The sequence below is a fragment of the Cyclopterus lumpus genome, chromosome 6 (genome assembly GCF_009769545.1).
Source record: "Cyclopterus lumpus isolate fCycLum1 chromosome 6, fCycLum1.pri, whole genome shotgun sequence".
NCBI lineage: Eukaryota > Metazoa > Chordata > Actinopteri > Perciformes > Cyclopteridae > Cyclopterus > Cyclopterus lumpus.
The window spans coordinates 16,835,978-16,848,496 of record NC_046971.1 but is presented as its reverse complement, the minus strand read 5'-3'; positions in this window follow the sequence as shown (position 1 = coordinate 16,848,496).

Genomic DNA, 12,519 nt, shown 5'->3' with positions numbered 1-12,519 from the left:
TGACTCTGTAAGCCTGTGTGTCAGTGGCAGCAGGAAGTTGAGGGAAAAACATGAAGCATGAACAATATTTTTACTGTCGAGTAGAATAAGTTCCGAAGTTAAAACTTTCAGTCTGCTTATGTTTGCTGGGTGGAGTAAAATGCCACGTCGTGTCCACCAGGTCTGACCTGGCTCACGGGGCCTCAGACCATGTCCCACTCCACTTACTTGCACTGTCAGATTCTGTATGTTTACAAGCCTGTCGTACCTTTCTTTGTGTGGATCTGTCTGCCCTCATGAATCAAGACACCTCCCAGGTCTCATCCTTCTATTCTCTGATGGAGGAATGTATGCCCTGCAATCCCGATAGCAAGAGGACAAGCCAATGCATTCTGACAGCTCTGTCAAGCACAAGAAATGGCTGCTGGCTGTCCCTGATGCTGCTGGGTACCGCCAGCCGTACACACATGTATTCATGCACATACCTATGTAAGTGCAAGCACACAAAGCATAAATATCATTTTAATCGAGCTTTTCTTTCCTGCAAAGCTATGAACACTCATTTTAATAACTGATTCCTTTCCTTTCCTTTTCTCTGTCTTTCTCTTTCCTCACATATGGAAACAAGTCAGTGGGCAGATTAAGACAGTTTCATACCAAGCCAAAAGAAGAAGATAGCCGAAAGCATGCGTCATTGTTTCAAAATGATACTGTCAGTTTACACTCACCAATTGCAATATGTGCACAATATTGTGTGCATGTATTTCCTTTAGTAAGTGCCCTTTAATGTATTGTCCATGAGAAGATGCCATGTCTGATAAGAGGTAAGGAGTTGCTCTCTCTCCCTCTACCTACACACACACACACACACACAGATGATGCAATATTCAATTCAATTCAATTCAGTTTATTTTGTATAGCCCAATATCACAAATTACAAATTTGCCTCAGAGGGCTTTACAATCTGTACACATACGACATCCCTGTCCCAATATTACTGTAACTACATAATAGGAAAAGAAAACCCCAAGTTCTCATTTGACACATGTTTATTTGTGGTTGCTATCAGCTGTTCTGATGATGATTTGACTTTTTAGTAGAGGATGAAGGCAGCCTGAGCTTGAAAAGTAGTCTAAGAAAGGTGAGAGGAGAGAGGAAAAACAAGAAGGCAGTTGTGGAGGAAATGATGGGACCCTTCAGGCAGTTGTTCCTCGTTTTTCCCACCAAACATCTCTCAAGGTGAAATATGCATCAGTGTGGAAATGACAGATAACAGTGTCGTCTTCTTTACAACTCTGACCTTTGAACTTTCTCTCGCTTGCTGGCTTCCGGCCACGTATGAACTTTAATTTTTGAAAATGAAAAATCAATGCTTGAAACAACAAACAATATTGCTTTCATTTCTCATGCTTTAAATTAGCATATATGCAATGCTGAAAATGATATATTTTCCCCTATATTACTATTGAGGGAAAATATTGAAAGAAACAATATGGATATTTTACAATACGTATTTACTTTTTGTCATATTATATTAATTAAAATAAATGTAGAAAAATTACTAAATTAGCTGAGATCATTTTCAAAATATTCCTCAATCAACACATGCAGAAAAGTGCAGTTCAAGAAAAGTCTTGAAAAACCACATTTTGATTGATGTCATTACGTTATCTTTATTGGCCTTTAAAATATGATTGCAATATAAATTAATAAAAGGATAATAAACAAAAAAATGGAGGCCTACTTTCCCAAATTACAAAAAAATACGTGCGGAGAGGTAAAACAACGAACTTACATTAAATAGAAAGAGATTGTAAAATACTTATTCTTAACCAAAACTAATTGTTTATACAACTGCTGACTGCAGTTACATGTGACTGACTGAGATTATTAGTTGTGAGCACTAATCCTTATGTTTAAGGCAGCCTCTGTGAGCCATGACATGCTGTGATTGACAGGTAACCTGCAGGGGAGAGGTCCAGGTATGCACACGGCTCTTCCATCCATCTCCACATGTGTGAACACCTGATAGCTAGTGACAGGCAAACTGCACAGTCTGAACTTTGTCCTGTGTGTGTGCGTGTGTGTCTTTTTGTTTGTGTGTGTGTACTGCAAATGTTTCAGCAGCAAAGACCTGTCTTTCTTCAGTCCTCTTTACTTTTGCTGACCTCAGTGTTGGAGCCACTGGAAGTGTCATTCCTTGTGTTTTGGCTAATGATTTCTCATCATGAGGAGAATCGCTGTGGGCCTGGTATTACTGACACCCGGTTACAAGCCGTTAGCTGCCAATCTCCAAAACACACACACACACACACACGCACACACACACACACACACACACACACACAAACACACACACACACACACAGTTTTACAGAGGGCGCAAGAACAAAAATGATGTGTATGTATAATTTACCGTTTGCCTCCCCGTGTTGACAGGGTATTTTTCGCGGCAGATGGGTGTCTCTAAGTCTGTTTATGTTAAACACATGTGCATGTGCACACAATACCACACACTACTGTCACCGTTAACAGCTTTAAGTGTGTGGTTACAGGTACTGAAGGAACGGGAGACGGTTATAAAGTAGAACAACCGGAAAAGAGGATGGAAGATGACAGGTATAAAGACAGGTCAAGCCTCGCTCTTTGTGTGTGTGTAAAATGAGAAAGACGTGATGAGATCTAATGCAAATGTATAAGAGAACAGAATGCCCTGTTTTACCCTGCGTCACCTGCAGACGCAAGGAAGAAACGCCAGACCAAACTCTTGTTTACTTTCTGCTTCTGAACTTGGTGTATTTGAGATTACTGTAAACAGTAGCATATGTGTTACCTATGTGCAGACATAGCTAGATGAGATCGGATATGTGGCTGATTTTGATTTCCGTGCTTTTATGCTCAACAATTACTTTATCTGACAACTGGGGTCAGAATATCTGAGGTGTAAAAGTTTGGTGTGTTCAAGAACTGAATTATGCTCTGACGGTGATGATCGCAATGGAATGACAGATAGCAGTCATTTATTATTGTGCACATAGATCAGAGAGCTGTGAGAGTGAGCTCAGTAAAGTTTGTTTAAGATGAATGGTATTTTGGACTTCCTCCCTGAGGGATGAATCGCACAGCTTTCTATTTTAGAGTGTTTTTAAACCCCATGAGAAAATGAGGTTTTAATAGGTTTTTGCCTGCCTTGCATTCTGCAAGGTTGGTTTCTCCGAACAAGTAAAGTAAAGGAGTTTGAAAAACATTTACTCTTTGAAATATTGCTCAGTATATAGTATGAGTAATAGCAGGTATACTGGCTGTTTATGCAGAGCCATTAATACCCTATAATGAAGACAAGATCCACTGTAAAAAAAAAACTCAAAACAATACAATCGTGACATTGGAAAACATCATCTGAAAAAAATATTAAAATTAAAGATTCATTTATGGGAGTCAAGAGAGCATATGAAAAGAAGTTTCACAATGAAAAGTCAAGTTTGTATTATTACCACACAGCTAGGCCGGTGGAATTAATCTCATTACAGATGAAATGGGCTGTGCACCACATACAACATCAGTGCAAAAATAAGGAACTAGGCACAAAAAGAAAAAATACATACAGTACACAACTCCACAAACAATCACATTTAATTCATTTGTTGTATTACACAACAGCACAGCCTTGTGGAGGAAGCTCCGGTTAAGGCGTTCTGACCTGCCACCTATTGTCACCTGTACATTCTGCCGGAGGAAAAAGATGGCGAGCTGGTGTGGAGGGTCAGCCGTGAGATGGTGCGTTGTGTGTATATGGATTCTAGTGTGGGGAGTGTGTAGCCTTTGAAGCTTGTGTCCATTTTCTATTTTGTGTTCTTAGGTCTGTTTCCATAACAGATAACTAATAATCACAGAAATCTCTGGATTACGACTATTTGACCAATAGACCGTGCCTGACTGAAGTTTCGGTTGCTTTCAGGTTACTACTGATGTGTGAGCCAAGAAACGTGATGTTTGTTATTGTAATTGGTTGACTTTCGATGATGATATACCATCAGTCAATGATCCTTTCAGTTGCCTATTTTCCCTTCAGTACCAGGTCATTTACCTGCACCAGTTGACTGACTACCTCCAGCCGGTCAGTGTCTACATTTTATTTTGTGATCAGTCCAACAATTGTGGTGTTGAGTCCTGATGGAAATCATTAGTAAAGAGGGAGAAGAGCAACAGGGGTAGAACGCGTCTTGTTGACATGACGATGCTTTTGGTAAGGTGTTGGGAAGTGATTGTTATGAAGTGGTTAAGTTATTGAATCAGCTCCTGTCCTTCAACAAATCCAGGATCCTGAGGCACAGTGAGGTGTTTGTGTTCATGTCCCGGATTTTTCTGAGCAGCTTGAGAGGGTTGGTCGTATTAAAATCACAGGTTTTGGCGATATGCAAATATTCCCAGCAGACAGTGGGGCATGCCAAAGTACGAAATGCACAGACGGCTGATTTCCAGTTTGCTGCTTCAGTTTGCTGCGTCTTGACGTTAATTCGTAACACCGCTGCTTTTCTTACTACGGCAAGTGTCCTCAGGTGTACCCGCCCTGCTCTTTGGTCACATATGGTTTTCAGCCTGAGATTTGAGATGTTTGTAATCTCTAATAAAATCGCCAGATGTGTGAAGCATTTAAAATGGTACAATGTAGACAATGTTTCCACACAGTGCTAAATCTAGACACTACCTCAGCTATATTTTCAACATGTAAGGCAACACATTATGCAGGGATTATCTCAAGCTTTTAAGATTACAGTACTAGATCCCTGAGGTTTTCATTAATTTGAAATGTGATGTATGGTAAAAGTGCTGGAACTGGAAAAGCTGTACATTGCCTCCGCATGGGAAAGGAGACTTTGACTTTACAAAAGAAGCAATTATGATGCTAGCATTATTGCGTTGGTTATATGTTATACAGTATATGTAAATATATGCTGATTGTTCATCATCCAGCAATGCTGTAAGAGAAAATAAGTAAACATGTTTTCTGTGACAGATATTTCATGGGTTTCCCCTGCATTCTATGAGCACTATAAACCTTCTTATCTCATGTTTCCGTTGACCCTTGTACTGCAACATTATTAAGGCACATACCACAACGGCTAACCTCCATACACACAGTTGTTACCTTTTCACATTGTGTGGGCCATTGTGTCAGCGTAGTTTCCCCCGAATGGTGACTAGGATTCCTGGCCAACTTCAGTTAGTTTGAAACAGATGAAATAAATAAATAATAGCCACTCCTTAGACACACAGACTTTTCTAAGGGGTAGGCAAATGAGATGGCGTGAAGAACACACACCTTTTCATTACTGTGTAGGTGCTCCTCGGCGGTTTGGTCGGTAAATAGATTTGAGCCACTTTGATCCCGTCGTTAAGGAGGATGAATAAGAAAGAAACAGACTGTGACAGATGACTACACACATTAAGAGATGCGTTACATGCTCTTGAACCCGGACATGACCCAAGAAGAATACCATTAGCACAGGTGATATAACAGTGATTCATCATTGACATAATTAAACAGATCACTTGTGTGCTCCTCTCATGCAGTGGTATGCTATTAAGATGACATATCAGGACATGGAGTGAACATGAGGCACATTAGTGTGTCTATTTCCTCTGTCTCCATCTCTCTCACTTGCTCTCTGCGGTTGATGGAGGTGATGTGAAAGTAGACAGATGGGGTTGGCAGCAGGACAACAGGCTGTTGTCCTCTGTGTCTGTTAGTGGGCTCTCTTTCCTTGCTCCCATGTATCCCATGTGCTCTGTTTCCTCCATCGCCTCATGTAGTCCTGTTCTGTCTTTAAGCCTTTCTCTTACCAACATTGCTCACCCTACGTACTCCCCCCCCCACACATTTTTCCCCATTCTATTATCAACATGTTTCCCCGTAATTCTCTCTGTCCCTCCATCTTACCTCTGTCCCCCTGTCTCCATTCTTTTATCCAGAGCCATTATGGTCCCATGCGAACGGAGGCCTTCATTAAATGTCAATTATACACCAGAGACCACACAGTGGAAGGAGAGGACACAATGATTTCTGACCCCAAAGGTCAACATGCTTATGAGCATTCAGCTTTTGTTTAAAACCAGTCTGTCTACTTTGAGGTCTTAGCAGACCCAAATCTATCCAATAAGTAGGAACAAAAAGTGTAATCTTATGCTGTTTGTAAAATACTTAATTCCATTAATATGAAGCTGATAAAAATAGAAACAAAAGTGTCTGGTGTCTTTTTTTGGTGCTAACTCCCCCCAAAGAGATCACAGCGGCTCCATATGTGCACGAGCATGGGAATATTTTGATCACACATCTGTGCAGTCCCTAGCGTGTTGCTGTGCGTGGCTCTCATACCGCAAAAAGGACCAGGCCAGATGGTGAGTGTTGGTAAGGGGGGGCGCCACATGTTGTGAGTCTCCATTCAGACAAGCTGTGCAGTATGGACATGCCCCCAGCTCTAAATAAACCTGTGGCAGCACCTAGGGTGGAGCCTATAGCAGAGACAGCGGTAGATAGGAGGGTGAGACGAAGGATAAAGGGAGTGAGGGGATTTTGCCAGGGAACGCATAAGAAGAGCACTGTTTGTCGTTTTGGCTGCATACTGTGCACTGTCCCATATTTTGTCCTGAGCTCCATGTCGGCCTTTGTATGCTTTTTGCACACTGTACATAGCGGTGCGGCTCTACATTACTGGACTTCTACACCAATGTCTCCATCTTCTGACCCTGTGTGAACCACATTTTCTGTTGTGCATCAAACTACATGAGATTATTTGCACAATACTTTATGTGTGTGTGAGACAAAGACATGGGGGGGAAAAGATGGTGTGCATTTGCAGAAACAGACTGTGAGACAATAAATGTGAAGGGAGCGATAGATAGAGAGCCATCTGGCAATTTTTAGCTATGAAAGGAGGGTATTCAGAAGGATTCAGTGCGACCCCATATGAGTGCAGGGTATTTCTGAAGGAGTATAAATCCCAGACTGAAATTCTCTTAATTTCTGCCAGAGCAGGCTGTATATAGATAAGAGCACCTCTATCACAGGGAAGAAACTTCCTGGGGTACATGCAAACCCACCGGCACAGCAGTTTTATCTTTTTCCCTCCTTTCCAGGGATGTACTCCCAGATTACTAATGCATCTCCCTGACAGCAAGGGCTGAAAATAGGTAAGCGCTGACCCATTTAATCAGACTTGTGCTGACCCCTAACAAAGGTGAGAGCAAGCGTTTGGTCAGGAGCTACAGGAACGACTCAGATCATGTGCGCCCTGCGGTCTTTCAACTGAGGGGAGGTGAAAATTACAGGTAACGACTGAATGGGGCAGGTTGACTTCGGGATAATCTAATGTTTCAACACAGAGGTCATGGTATCCCTTTTGCAACACTATCTCACCCTCCCTGCTCGTTTGAAGGTAGGACACTCGACTTCAGATCACAGATTGTTTGTCCAGCTAACTGGTTTAGCACTTTCTGAAAGGTGGAAAGCAGTGACAGAGGGCAGATTCTCGTGGGAGACTGATGGTTAAGTTCAGCTAGCTCGCTGACCCACGTCCTCCCTCTCTATCTTTCTCTCCGTGCTTCTGTGTGCCCCTTTGTGGCCCCTGGTCACCACCTCTGGTCCTCTGGCCCCTGACATCCACCCCCAGTGTGCTCCTGTCCACCCACTGCATCCCCTCAAAGAGCCCCGGGGTCAAAGCAGCAGCAGTGAAGGTGAAAATGCATCTCATCCTCGGCCCGTTTGTTCAAGGCTGCCATTATACTGGGTGGGATCAAGCAACCAAGTTCAGCTCCAAGATAAACTGAACCCCCTCCCTCACTCTCTCCTCCCTCTGTATCCCTAGGGAGATTCACAGCCAGGCGGAGTGTCTTCTCTCTCTTTCATTGCACCCCATCTCTGGCAGAGGACCTGCTCCCTGTTTATTCTCTTTTCAATACCCCCTCCTTTGTATCCTCCTTCTTTTTGCACTTTCGTTATCACGCCTGCGCTTGACTCTTTCTCATAACCCTTACCCATTTTTTAGTTCTCCATCCTCCACTTTCTCTCCTCTTTCTCCCGACTTTTATTTTGGCATGCCTCTTTTTTCCCCATCTCATGTTTTCTCTATCTCTTCTCTGATCTTCTTTCCTCCTTCCGTCTTTCTTTCAGTGTGGCCTAGACACCCCGTAGTCTGGAAACATGCCCATCCCGGCCCTGCCCCTGAGGCCTACCGCACGGCCCCGTGGGTAATGGGCATTGTGTATTCCCACTGATCCCTGACGGGGCCATATTGTGCCTCGGCGGGATGTCAGGAGCACAAAGCCAACCGGCCTGCCACATTGTCTCACACTCCAAATGAAGAAGTTCCTCCTCTGGCTCCCAACACAGCCTTGAAATGTCAGAAGAGAGGGAGGAGGTGTAGGGAGGAGGTGGTGGTGGTGGTGTGAGGGTTGTGTGATGCTCATTAATGCACCAACACTCCACTCATTTGGATCCAAATCTCACAGCAACTCCAAGAGACACACACACACTTGTGGGTGCTTACTCTCATTCTTAGAAGGCTTTCATACATGGAGATGAGCGCGCACACACTCACACACACACACACAGACACACACACACACACACACATGCACACACACAGACACACACACACACACAGACACACACACACATGTTGGGCTTGGATTTCGGCTGTGAAAAGAAGTGTAGATTTAAAGTTACGAGCTTTGTAAATTGTCCGGTTTCCACCAGCTACAGCTAAAGCAACATTAATTTCAGAGCCAGACGTTACTTGGAACGGGTTAATACGATACAGCATTTCTTTGAACTTGAACAGAAGTTCACTGGCTGGCAATCTATCTGCTCTGTCTTGTCACACTTACACACCGTGACATTCAAGGGTATGATTCAGATGGTGCCGATGTGCAGCTAGATAAATAAAGATAAGGGGCTTCACAGGCGGGTCTTTACCTTCACAACTATCACAAAGCTGGAGTGATTGGGAAGAGACGTGATGTTCAGACCTCCCTGTCAGCCCATGTCTGTCTAATAGAAGTCAATATTAACTGTCTGGAGATAAACTTCAACACGGCCCCAGCCTCTAATTTCCTGTTTTTTTTTTTGTCTGTCGGTTTGACCTTGCATTTATTGATTTCAAATAGCTTATTGCTTTACTTCTATCACTAAGTGTGACAGAAATATTACTTCACTTACATAGACTTACATGGACTTTATGGTGAACAATATTGCTTTTGATCACTAAAATGCTGGCGATGTGCTTCTCTTTCAGGTTATCAAATAGTTTTAGTACCTTAACCAGGAGTGATACATCACAAAACTTCCATATGAGTAGTTCTTGAAGTGCACAGAAGAGTCATGTGGACTTGGGTTAGGTTATTCATAAGAAGGATGCTCATTTCCACGGTATCAACATCTTTTAAAGGGTCAGTTCACCCCCAAAATATAATAATAGTCTTTATCTGCTCTATGGAGTTTTAGTTTTATCAGAAATGTCAGAGGTGAACCCAGATGACAAAAACCAACAAACAATGTTCATGACTTGATTCTACAAAAGGGTAAAGTATGTGATTTCTGTAAGAGGCAAATGTATTTCTCTGCCATTTAAATGTCATGCGTTATTAGAGGATGATAATTAACCTGTGAATGGAGTTTCATTTGGTTCACAGCAAAGCAGCCGTTTAATCAAATGATCCCAGCCTGTTGACATTGTACTCTGCTCTGCACAGGAATGTTGATCTCACTCAAACATACTTTCACCTATTGCTGCCATTACATTCCAACAATTACATTTGTGATTTAACAAGGATGGTATTTGTGTAACACTTATCAATGTGTACATACGCTCCCTGAGTAAGTTTACCAAAGCCTTACAGAACTCCCAGTAGTAGTTGAATGATCCAGAGGTACATGTGTGTTTTTATTTACGTTGTACTTCCTCAACAAACCCGCTTCCAGCAGAGTGTTTCCAGAAGCTTAATGAAGTGGTGTTTGCGGGTGAGAGAGTGTAAATGTGTGTATTTGCCTGCCAGCTGGAGCAGCCTGGTCAACAGGACGTCTGAGGCCACTGCCTGCAGGTTGAGCAAACTGCCCCTTGTGAAGCCAGTGTGTGAGCTGTTGACTCTGAGCACAGTTAGATTGGCTGTGGCTCTAATACCAACATGGCCGGGGCTCCAGGGGCTTGGCTTGGGGTTGAACCCTGCTCTGCCCAGTTGTTCAGGCGCCCTGGAGAGAGCCCGTCTGCATGTCTGAGCTGAAGAGCACTAATCCTAACAGCACCAGCCATGCCAGGGTCCACTCTCAAAAATGCCCATATTGTGAAATGATGGTGACATTTTCAGTCTTTTCTTCCTTCTGTTCTCTGCTCATTTCTTAGATTTCATCTGGTTCTTCAATCATCTAAATGCCACCTCTGTCTCCTTTCTATTCAGAGCCTGTCCTCTGTGAAAGTTGTTACTTATTGGTTGGAAATAAAAGGTCCCTTTAGATCAAATACACAGATGGTATTGAGGCATACATCCTTTTATAACTTGAATCATATATACTTTGTAGTTTTCAACATCATTTATATTGGTATTGCTAATGTTGTACACACCAAAGTGTTTACGGAGAACTGGAAGGATGATGATCAGATCTATCTTTTTGGGATGTAAAGCCTGAAATGTCAGTAGAAATCCCCATTGCCCTGCTTGAAATTACATTTTTACACATCTAATTTGCAAATGCCAAATTATTTAGAAAGAAACATATTGCCGCCTGGGTTATATTTTCTATTAATGTTGTGATTGAACGTTGTAAATGAATGAATCTGCTAATTCTCAAAATGTTGATGCCGAACATGTTTGATGAGAACCATGGACTGTATATAAGAAGTGGACAGAGTCACTGTGAAGTCACACATTGGTTTCATCAGAAATCAATTTGTAAGAAAGAAAGAAGTTTAAGGTACTTCTGCATTGGTTGCCACCTGATGATAACGCAGGGCATCTGTTTTCCAATCAATGAAATAAAGCAAATAAAGCAAATAAAGCTAATGAAGCACGATAAAACTTGTTCCATGTGTCAGTACTCACAGCACTTGCTTAAGGTTCAGAATAAATGTGGTCTTGGTTGACTACTGCAAAAGTTAATAGTGACTTGGACCATGAGACATGATGTGTCTATATTTCTTTCAAGATTTCTTTTTGCAGTTCTGTCTTTTATTGAATAGATGACAGTAGTGAGACTGGCAGTAAACAAGGGAACAAAAGAGAATGACATGCAACAAGGTCGCTTGCTGAAATTGAACGGGGGACGTCGCAGTATCTGCTAAGCTACTGCGACGCCTTTGGCTTTGAAACAAAACCACATACTTTCCCTAACCTAACCGTAACCAAAATGCCATGTAACCACATGCAGGAGTCAGAGAGCAAATGCTGGCCTTCTTTGTCAAAGTCTGCATATTGTCCACACCCAACCACCTTTTTACAACTACACAATACAAAAATGTAGCAAAAACCAAACTAGAAAAATCTTTTCCAAGGTACATGATTCAGGCAGCAATGACCTTTTCCTTCAAAACGTGACAAAGTCATCATTCCACCGCACAACTGACATTGCACTTGAAGAAGTGTGAGAGCTTGAATCTGTCGTCTTGTGAGTGTCATATGAGTGGTATGCATTTATTTTTGTGGGATATTTCACAATGTGCTGTGAGAATCTACTCCTCGCTAGAGTCACTGACCGTTGGTACCCACCCTCTTCTCTTGTAGTCGTGCAGTCTGTACATGTACACCACTTTAGTCAAATTCACTCAATCTCTCTGCTTTACATATAACTGTCCCTCCACTCTCTGTCTCTCTCGCCTTCTGTCTCTCACTCCCTCTCTCACCCTTCTCCTTTCTTTGACTTATCTTTCCATTCTGCAGTAATGAGTGTGCTGTAGCTGCAGGCCTGTCCGTGCTCTGTGTTAATCCTTCCTTTCAGCTGGAGGGCCATTTAGAGCACAAGCACCCAAAGCCTGTTCCAGAATTTAATTAAACATTCTTGGTGTCGCTGTGTTACCTTGCACTCGCTCTCTTTCTCTCTTTCAGACATGCACACGCCCGCATATACACACACATAACTCCACCTAAAAAAAAATTCCAGACGATCCCCACTCTACAACTTCTATGTGTTTGTGATATGGGTCTTTCCAATGTCAGTGTGTACTCTTTACCCCCCAGGGTCCAACTGGTGGAATTAATGCACAATAGATTGACCCTCTAATTTGGCAGTGGTTGTGCCTCATACCTGTCTGCATGGTGGATCCATGCATTCATCTATCACACTCATTGATATGACTGATTACTTGTTATAACATACAAAATATCAATACAACATCAAGTAACTGACAAATGTAATGGGCAACAGCAGTCAGTTCAGGTCCTCAGAATATATGAGAGTCATTCCGTTGCTTGCTTAAATCTGACACCTTACAGGTGCAATTGAAAGGGAAGTATTGAAAAATAACGGTGTTATTCTTCAACTTAGCAATTAGA